Genomic DNA, 10,952 nt, shown 5'->3' with positions numbered 1-10,952 from the left:
GTTCTTCTATTAATTGGTTCCCTAGGAGAAGTACTGAATAATACGTGAAGAGAAAGATAAATCAACTTCAGGTACTTGATTCAAAGTGCAATTTTTTTCACTATTATTTGGTGACATTTTTCTAGAGTATACTGCATTTGAGACAATACTTTGGTGCTTGGTTAAATTTGACGTGATACACCTGATGAAGAAATTAATGCTTGGTTTTGTTTTGGGGATTGTTGCTGAAGCAGTTTCATTTTAGCATGAAGTTCTGCTAAGTGGCATTCTAATGCTTGAACTTGTGCTATTTCTATTTTAAATGGGAGATACATCTGGGCAGTACTAGGGATGGACGTATGATAGTGAGGTATGTGCGATAGAATGGTATGTATTTGTTGGAACTGTCAACTACATATGGATTCTTGTAAGATATATTCGGTTCATCTGAATAAGAAATTAGTGAAGGCTCTACAAAGGATAGGGGTGGTACTGACCTTAGAAGTTATATGCACTGTAGCAATGCATAAGTAGGAACTAATGGATGTCTGAAATGTCAAAATGATATCTCAGGTACTATCCTTGTGTCTAGAGGTAGCATCTCTCCTGCCTGATAATGATCTGTTATAGGAATCTATTGTTTCAGATTTCTGTAGTGTTTTTCAGATTTATGGTTAATGGGTTTTATTTGAACTATTGCAGCTATACCCTTACACGTACCATTTTCATTGTGTCAGTTACATCATGTATATATCTTTGTGCATAAGCACGAAAAGAGGCCCCAATAGTAGCCCATCCAATTCAAAATCAGCAAGGACAATAGCCAATGCTCCGAAAAGGTAATGTAGCTTCTGATAGTCGTGTATTACTTCATTTCTATTTAATAATTTTAGTTTGATACATATTTCCTGGTGATTTGTAATTGCTTCCTCTGAAAATTGTACTGTTCATCCATAAATTATGTGGTTACTTAACTGTAGAATGAAGTTATCTATGGCTCTATCTATTTAGCGGTGTTTCTTTGCATTAATTTTGTCTTTTCTTTTTGCGAAATGTTTTGCCTCATTTCTCAGCGATCATCACCTGGTTCATCTGTCAGTTGGCAGGGGACAAAATAAAGGAGTAGACTCATTCGTTTGATTAATCTGCAACAACAGTTATGAATTGGATGCTCATCAGGTTACCCAGGTTTGGATATAACTCTTGGTTACTTAGAACTGGATTTTATTTGCTACTTCTTGTCATACCATGCACTTAAACACCTGCTTATGTGCAATGTATTGCCGTATGAGATTTAATTATTATAAGCTTGTGGCTCCCAGTAGCTCCTCGGACTAAGTATGTGAATTTAGTTTGCCTTGCCCTCGGACCAAGTAAATTGAAGTTTAATTAACGCAAGCTTTTATCGGTACATGTTGAACACCAACCAGGCTACCGTTCCTTTGGCCTGTTCATGCCCGGCTCTTTCTTCTGTTTATCATGTTGTATTAACTATTGAACTGAATAAGTCCATGATCCATATGTCATGGATTTCAGAATTAATTTTTGATGTGGTGTGTTTATGGTCTCAATATGATATAAATGTCATTTATTTTCTACTTTTTTTCACTCAAATTACTATTTTTGAAGAGTATTCGGGTGGGGTTCCTATTTCTACTATTGTGCCTCTGGCTGTTGTTGCACTTCCACGGCCTGCATAACCAGTCAAGTCGGATTCCCCATCAGTGAAACCGCACTTCATGCTTCGATGATGACCGAGTTCATGGTGGAATTCATGTGCGCAACTCGGAGTGTGCTAGCCGCATGAGCTGGTAAGGGACGCTCTTGCACCAAGCCATGAGCTCGCTTCTTAGCTCCGACTAGAGGGTGAATGTTTAGGTTCCTTCCTAATGTAAGTCGTTCTTTCTGCAGCTACTATCTATCCCGGAGAAGAAAAGACAACGCTGGAACGACTTGACCGCTTCACGCGAGTCCATCCGAGGAGAATGAGCAATCGACAATGTGACCATGCACGCTGGTCAAGTTAGAGCGGTACTTTCCAGTGTTTGTGTCAAAATGACAGATGGGCAAACATCTCTTGTAATCTTGGTACTGAATGTGTATCTCTAATCATGGAAGTGTACGTCTATATGTTTCAGGTATTTAGCACCACGACCGACAAATATTAAAGTTTAGTTCCTCGTTAGAAATCAGCATAAAATACATGCTATGGTTAACTCATGAAGAGAACAAGATCTATTCTCTCGAAATAAAATTTAGACACCACTTTGAATCCTTGTTGTTATGGTCGAATGTGTAGTTAACTGTACAAGTAAACTTTCAGACTACAGAATCCGCATTGTATTGTTAGGCATAATTTATGGATGTCTTATCATACACTTCTCTTTCTACCTATGATTGAAGCATAAGAATGATATGAAGGGTGTAAGTAGAGGTGACGTCAAATTGTTGTTTCTTTGTGTATTCTACTAGGGAGATCTTATGTTCCTCATCCTTTTCTCGTCATAGTTAATCATCTCCATCGCATTGGCACCCCACACTCCACCAATCTTACATGCATGCTCAGCTTGCTCACCAGAATTCTAGACACTAAATCACAACATGTTACAGGTAAGGTGCCTATTTTTGGAACCGTAATATCACACAGATGAACTGTTGACTTAAGTGCCATAGTATTATAGTGCTATTTTAGATTATATTGAAAATTGTCGAAGAGAGTTAGGCTCCAAAAGACTATCACTCAATTTTGTCCACAAGAATTATAGTTATACTTTGATAAATTAATAGTGCACTTGCTATATGCTATTTTTAAAACATTCCTATGTTGAATGTGATTATTAATGACCTCCATTTCTTCCAAATGATTATATTTTTTAGTTTAACCAATAAATGTGCTACCATTTTTAGTGTAATATATCAAGATGCAAGCATGTGTGAACTCTTACATGGATTGTGTTCAAATGTCTGATGAGGAAACTTTTTTAAGAGGTCGTGGCAACGCACGGGCATTCAACTAGTCTAACTTTAATTAGTTGAACACTTTTCGAGCTGAGCAGCGGAAGAATTTCTTAAAAATCGATTACTGTACTGCTGTCAAGTTTGACGAATTTCTGCTGCTTGGTGTTTATGTGGTTCTTTTAGTTTTTATTCTCTTGTTTTTGTTTTGTTTCTTTCCTAAAACACAAAAAGACCAAAAATATTTCTGTTGTTTCTCTTCACCACTTGTTTATTTTGGTTTCTTGCTCTTATTTTGCTTTGTTTGCTATCGTTGGTTTGCTATAAGAAAATCCAAAAAGATTTTGCTTTGTTTGCTTGTTTCCTTTTGTTCTTGTTTCTAATTCGAAAACACCAAAAATATTTGCTGTTCTTCTTTGGTTTTGTAAAGTTCATTATGAGTTCAGTGGTCTTCGGTGGCTGGAGCTTGGGTTTTCATTCCATATTATTCAAGCTACACAAGTGAAAGGCAATAATGACGATCTACGACAATTCGACTGTGGTGAGAGGCTGGTATGAACTCTATTTGTTTTCATTTTTGTACATATAATCATCCATGTGAGCATGATTAGTTGGTTCATGTGAGGTATATGTCATTTAAGAAAATCTAGTAGTTCATGATCTCTCATGATTAGCTCCAATTTATTAATATAAGTAGCATGTCATAAATATTTGCTTGCATTGCTTTATTCATAGATAGGTATGACATTGTGGTATCCTCCTCTGAATAATTCTCTTGAATCAACTTGGCACATGCTCACGCATGCATATGACGGAACAAAAGTCAATTAAGCCTCGATGATTTACTTTACCTCAGAGTTCTGGTATCACTTTTATGCCTCCATTAATTTATTTTTTCGCAAGCATGATTATGACAGTTACTGCTCTCTTGATTGTCGCTTCCCAGTCTATTGCTAGCCTTCACTTGTACTGAGCAGGAACGCTGCTCGTGCTTCCAAACACCTGAAAACCAAGTTATTCCAGAGTGTCCACCATAATACCTATGCATGGCATTTCAAACAATTCCAAGTAAATTCTCATGTGCTACCTTTAAACCTTCAAAATGCTTCTCAATTTGTGTCAATGTTTTATAGCTCATGAGGAAGTATGTGGTGTTTATCTTTCAATCTTGTCATTTACTCTTGACAGACTTTCATAATGGACTAGTGGCACATCCGCTTATCCAATAATTTTGCAAAAAGAGCTGGCAACGGGGTTCCCAGCCCCAATTAATCAACTTTCATTAATAATTCTCTTCACATGTTTCGCCCTGATTTATCAGTAAGCAACTTAAATTGCAAATAGACACTCCTCCATGGTATGAGATTGTTGGAAGGCACCCGAGGATTCGGTTAGCCATGGCTTGTGTAAGCAAAGGTTGGGGGAGTGTCATCCATAATAAAACTAAAGTACGTGTGTAAACAAAAGAGAAGAGGGATGATTTACCTTGCTGGTAGAGATAACGTCCTTCATGGGAGCCGCTCTTGAAAGTCTGGTTCACGAGGTAGTTAGAGTACCCACTATCATTCGTTGACAACAACAAACACCTCTCAAAATAATTTTACTCATGTTTTACAAATGAAAAGCTCTAGCACATGTTAATCCCTTCTTCCCTCTGCGAAGGGTCAATCTTTTACTTTTACATTGAGTCTCCATCCTTCCTTTGAGCACTTTCTTGAGAGCACAACTGTCATTCTTAGTATAATATGCTTGTCCCAAAATGTGATTAACTGTGGTATAACTTTGATTCTTTTATCTTTGATAATCTCTACTTCCAGTCTTTCCATGAACTTCAAAGGTGCCCGAGCATTTATGTTTTGTTGTACAAATACGGGCAAGCGAGATACCACTTTATCATATCCTTTTATGAGCATTGCAATCCTGCTGATTGATACGTCCCAAACGTATCTATAATTTCTTATGTTCCATGCTATTTTTATGATGATATTCACATGTTTTATACACATTATATGTCATTATTATGCGTTTTCCGGAACTAACCTATTGACGAGATGCCGAAGGGCCAGCTTGTCGTTTTCACTGTTTTTGGTTCCAGAAATCCTAGTAAGGAAATATTCTCGGAATCGGACGAAATCAATGCCCAGCATCCTATTTTTCCACGAAGCTTCCAGAACACCCGAGAGCCGCCAGAGGAGGGCCACAGGGCCACCAGATGACAGGGTGGCGCGGCCAGGGCCTGGGCCGCGCCCCCCTACTGTGTCGTCGCCTCGTCAGCCCCCCGACTCCGCCTCTTCGCCTATTTAAAGGTCCTCGACCTAAAACCTCGATACAGAAAAAAGCCACGGTACGAGAAACCTTCCAGAGCCGCCGCCATCGCGAAGCCAAGATCTGGGGGACAGGAGTCTCTGTTCCGGCACACCGCCGGGACGGGGAAGTGCCCCCGGAAGGCTCCTCCATCGACACCACCACCATCTTCATCAACGCTGCTCGTCTCCCATGAGGAGGGAGTAGTTCTCCATCGAGGCTAAGGGCTGTACCGGTAGCTATGTGGTTCATCTCTCTCTCCTATGTACTTCAATACAATGATCTCATGAGCTGCCTTACATGATTGAGATCCATATGATGAGTTTGTAATCTAGATGTCGTTATGTTATTCAAGTGGATTTTACTTATGTGATCTCCGGAGACTCCTTGTCCCACGTGTGTAAAGGTGACAGTGTGTGCGCCGTGTGGGTCTCTTAGGCTATATTTCACAGAATACTTATTCACTGAGTTATGAGTTGAGTTGGATGTCTCTATGAAATTGTATTGTGTTAGTACCTCCTATGAATGCTCAAAGTGACAGCGTGGGGTTTAGTACTTGGGAATACATCTTTAAGGTTTGCCTACATGATGAATTAGTGTTCGTTATCTTGCCAGAGAGTAATTCAGAATAGCATAGTGAAGTGCTTATATTTATATTCCTTTATGATTACAATGTTGAGAGTGTCCACTAGTGAACGTATGATCCCTAGGCCTTGTTTCCAATACTGCAAACACCGCTTACTTATCGTTCGCTACATGTTCGTTTACTGCATCTTTACTTCCTGCAATATTACCACCATCTATACCACCTGTATTTTACTATCTCTTCGCCGAACTAGTGCACCTATACATCTAACAAGTGTATTTGGTGTGTTGGGGACACAAGAGACTTCTTGTATCGTGATTGCAGGGTTGCTTGAGAGGGATATCTTTGACCTCTTCCTCCCTGAGTTCGATAAACCTTGGGTGATCCACTTAAGGGAAACTTGCTGCTGTTCTACAAACCTCTCGCTCTTGGAGGCCCAACACTGTCTACAAGAATAGAAGCACCCGTAGACATCAAGCACTTTTCCGGCGCCGTTGCCGGGGAGGAAAGGTAAAAGGCACTCATACTCCGGTCCCGGGTAAAAGTACTTTTCTCGGCGCCATTGTGTGAGTGTTCGAAGCTATTTCCTTTAGATCCCGCAATTGCATCTTTTTGTTTCTTGTTAAACACTAGTAAGGCATAATGGAAAACATCTCGTGAGCTTTTTGTACTATTTCCCGAGTCAAGACATGAATGGTTTAATGCGAAAATTAAAAAACCTATGGAACCTTATTTGCATGCTAGTAGTAATATTAGTATGAACGCTTTGAACACCATTGTTGATAATGATATAGAAAATTCTAAGCTTGGGGAGGTCGGTTTTGATGAGAATGATCTCTTTAGCCCTCCGGTATTGAGGAGAAAATTTATGTTGATTATGATATGCCTCCCATATATGATGATTATAATGATAGTGGTCTTTTGGTGCCGCCTACTATGGAGGATAAATTTAATTATGATGATACTATACCTCCTATATTTGATGATGAGAATAATAATGATAGCTACTTTGTTGAATTTGCTCCCACTACAACTAGTAAAATTGATTATGCTTATGTGGAGAGTAATAATTTTATGCATGAGACTCATGATAAGAATGCTTTATGTGATAGTTATATTGTTGAATTTGTTCATGATGCTACTGAAAGTTATTATGAGAGAGGAAAATATGGTTGAAGAAATTTTCATGTTACTAAAACACCTCTCTATATGCTGAAATTTTTGAAGTTACACTTGTTTTATCTTTCTATGCTTGTTGCATTATGCCTACATGACTTGTTTATTTACAAGATTCCTTTTCATAGGAAGTGGGTTAGACTTAAATGTGTTTTGAATTTGCTTCTTGATGCTCTCTTTTGCTTCAACTCTTATTTCTTGGGAGTGCATCATTAAAACTGCTGAGCCCATCTTAATGGCTATAAAGAAAGCACTTCTTGGAAGATAACCCATGTGTTTATTTTACTATAGCACTTTTGTTTTATATTTGTGTCTTGGAAGTTTTTACTACTGTAGCAACCTCTCCTTATCTTTATTTTATTGCATTGTTGTGCCAAGTAAAGTCTTTGATAGTAAAGTGAATACTAGATTTGGATTACTGCGCAGAAACAGATTTCTTGCTGTCATGAATTTGGGTATGATTCTCTGTAGGTAACTCAGAAAAATCTGCCAATTTACGGGAGTGATCCTCAGATATGTACGCAACTTTCATTCAATTTGAGCATTTTCATCTGAGCAAGTCTGGTGCCTCAATAAAATTCGTCTTTACGGACCGTCTCGTTTTGACAGATTCTGCCTTTTATTTCGCATTGCCTCTTTTGCCGTGTTGGATGGATTTCTTTGTTCCATTAACTTCCAAGTAGCTTTGAGCAATGTCCGAAGTGTTAAGAATGATTGTGTCACCTCTGAACATGTGAATTTTTCATTATGTACTAACCCTCTAATGAGTTTGTTTTGAGTTTGGTGTGGAGGAAGTTTTCAAGGGTCAAGAGAGGAGGATGATATACTCTGATCAAGAGGAGTGAAAAGTCTAAGCTTGGGGATGCCCCCGTGGTTCATCCCCGCATATTTCAAGAAGACTCAAGCATCTAATCTTGGGATGCCCAAGGCATCCCCTTCTTCATCGACAACATTATCAGGTTTCTTCTCTTGAAACTATATTTTTATTCGGTCACATCTTATGTACTTTACTTGGAGCGTCTCGTGTGCTTTTATTTTCGTTTTGTTATTTTCATTCTCTCGAATAAATACATGCTTGTGTGGGAGAGAGACACGCTCCGCTGGTTAATATGAACACTTGTTTTCTTCGCTTTATCTTTTAGTGTTCATGGCGAAGGTTGAAACTGCTTCGTTAATTGTTATATGGTTGGAAACGGGAAATGCTACATGTGGTAATTGGTATAATGTCTTGAATAATTTGATACTTGGCAATTGTTGTGCTCATATAGATCATGTTTAAGCTCTTGCATCATGTACCTTGCACCCATTAATGAAGAACTACATAGAGCTTGTTAAAATTTGGTTTGCATGATTGGTCTCTAGAGTCTAGATATTTTCTCGGTTAAGGTGTTTGAACAACAAGGAGACGATGTAAAGTCTTATAATGCTTACAATATGTTCACATGTGAGTCTTACTGCACCGTTTCATACTTGAGTTTGCTTCAAACAACCTTGCTAGCCTAGCCTTGTATTGAGAGGAATTCTTCTCGTGCATCCAAATCCTTGAGCCAAAAACTATGCCATTTGTGTCCACCATACCTACCTACCACATGGTATTTGTCTGCCATTCCAAAGTAAATTACTTCATGTGCTACCTTTAAACAATTCAAAACTTTATTACTCCTTATTTGTGTCAAGGTTTTATAGCTCATGAGGAAGTATGTGGTGTTTTATCTTTCAATCTTGTTGGGCAGCTTTCACCAATGGACTAGTGGCTTCATCCGCTTATCCAATAATTTTGCAAAAAGAGCTGGCGTGGGGTTCCCAGCCCCAATTAATTAACTTGCATTAATAATTCTCTTCACATGTTTTGCTCTGATTCATCAGCAAGCAACTTAATTTTGCAAATAGACACTCCTTCATGGTATGTGAATGTTGGAAGGCACCCGAGGATTCGGTTAGCCATGGCTTGTGTAAGCAAAAGGTTGGGAGGAGTGTCAACCATAAATAAACTAAAATACATGTGTAAACAAAAGAGAAGAGGGATGATCTACCTTGCTGGTAGAGATAACGTCCTTCATGGGAGCCGCTCTTTGAAAGTCTGTTTGGCAAGGGGGTTAGAGTGCCCACTACCATTCGTTGACAACAACAAACTCCTCTCAAAACTTTACTTGTATGCTCTTTATATGCTTTCAAAACTTAAAAAGCTCTAGCACATGATTTAATCCATGCTTCCCTCTGCGAAGGGCCATTCTTTTACTTTATGTTGAGTCAGTTTACCTATTCCTTCTATCTTAGAAGCAAACACTTGTGTAAACTGTGTGCATTGATTCTTACATGTTTACTTATTGCACTTGTTATTCTACTTTGTGTTGACAATTATCCATGAGATAAATATGTTGAAGTTGAAAGCAACCGCTGAAACTTATATCTTCCTTTGTGTTGCTTCAATGCCTTTACTTCGAATTTATTGCTTTATGAGTAACTCTTATGCAAGTCTTATTGATGCTTGTCTTGAAAGTATTATTCATGAAAAGTCTTTGCTATATGATTCAATTGTTTAGTCATTATCTTTACCATTGCTTTGAATCGCTGCATTCATTACATATGCTTTACAATTGTATTGATCAAGATTATGATAGCATGTCACTTAAGAAATTATCTTTGTTATCGTTTACCTACTCGAGGGCGAGTAGGAACTAAGCTTTGGGATGCTTGATACGTCCCAAACGTATCTATAATTTCTTATGTTCCATGCTATTTTTATGATGATACTCACATGTTTTATACACATTATATGTCATTATTATGCGTTTTCCGGAACTAACCTATTGACGAGATGCCGAAGGGCCAGCTTGTTGTTTTCTCGTTGTTTTTGATTCCGTAAATCCTAGTATGGAAATATTCTCGAATCGGACGAAATCAATGCCCAAGCATCCTATTTTTCCACGAAGCTTCCGGAACACCCGAGAGCCGCCGCAGGAGGGCCACGGGGCCACCACGATGACAGGGTGGCACGGCCGTGGCCTCGGGCCGCGCCCCTACTGTGTAGTCGCCTCGTCAGCCCCCGACTCCGCCTCTTCGCCTATTTAAAGGTCCTCGACCTAAAACCTCAATACGGAAAAAAGCCACGGTACGAGAAACCTTCCATAGCCGCCGCCATCGCGAAGCCAAGATCTGGGGGACATGAGTCTCTGTTCCGGCACGCCGCCGGGACGGGGAAGTGCCCCCGGAAGGCTCCTCCCACTACAAGAAAAGTTCTGATAGACAACGTCTCAAAATCGTCTGCTAAGGGGTATTTTTCGTCGCCTATGGGCCTAACCCGACGATATGGGTTCTGTTGTGGAAACTGCGTCAGGCAAAGTCCTACGACGATTTTTTCGGTCCGTCGCGCTTGGGCGCCCTTCCGCCACGGAAAATCGGACCGTTGCGCAAGTGTTTCCGGGAGCCCGTTGACCGCCGACGTCATGAAAACCGACACGTGGCAGTACGCCGTTAACCGGCAGCTAACGGCGTTAACCGGCCGAAACCCCGTGGTAGATGGTAGGCCCACACGAGGCCCGCCACGTCTTAAGCGGGCCGGCCCATTAAGTTTGCGGGCCGGGCCAGCCGACTTAGTTTGACCTGGTCAACTATATAGCCGGGCTGGTCCATTAGTTACGTGGGCCGGCCTAACCTCTAAGGTTGACCGGTCAAAACTTTAATGGGCCGGCCCACTAAGCATGTGGGCCGGGACGAATGCACTCGTTTGACCGGTCAACAGCAAAGGGCCGGCCCACAAGACATGTGGGACCCACTTTACCGTTATCCGGCCGCCCATTTACAAAGTGGGGTCCACATTAAGCAACCGGGCCGGCCCAAGAAGTTAGTGGGCCGGCCCAATTAGCATGTGGGTCCCACTTTCCTCGCTATCGGGCCGGCCCATTTAGTACGTGGGGCCCACATTAGATCAAATGGACCGGCCCAACAAGCC

The sequence above is a fragment of the Lolium rigidum genome, chromosome 6 (genome assembly GCF_022539505.1).
Source record: "Lolium rigidum isolate FL_2022 chromosome 6, APGP_CSIRO_Lrig_0.1, whole genome shotgun sequence".
Taxonomy (NCBI): Eukaryota; Viridiplantae; Streptophyta; class Magnoliopsida; order Poales; family Poaceae; genus Lolium; species Lolium rigidum.
This window is presented reverse-complemented; position numbering follows the sequence as displayed.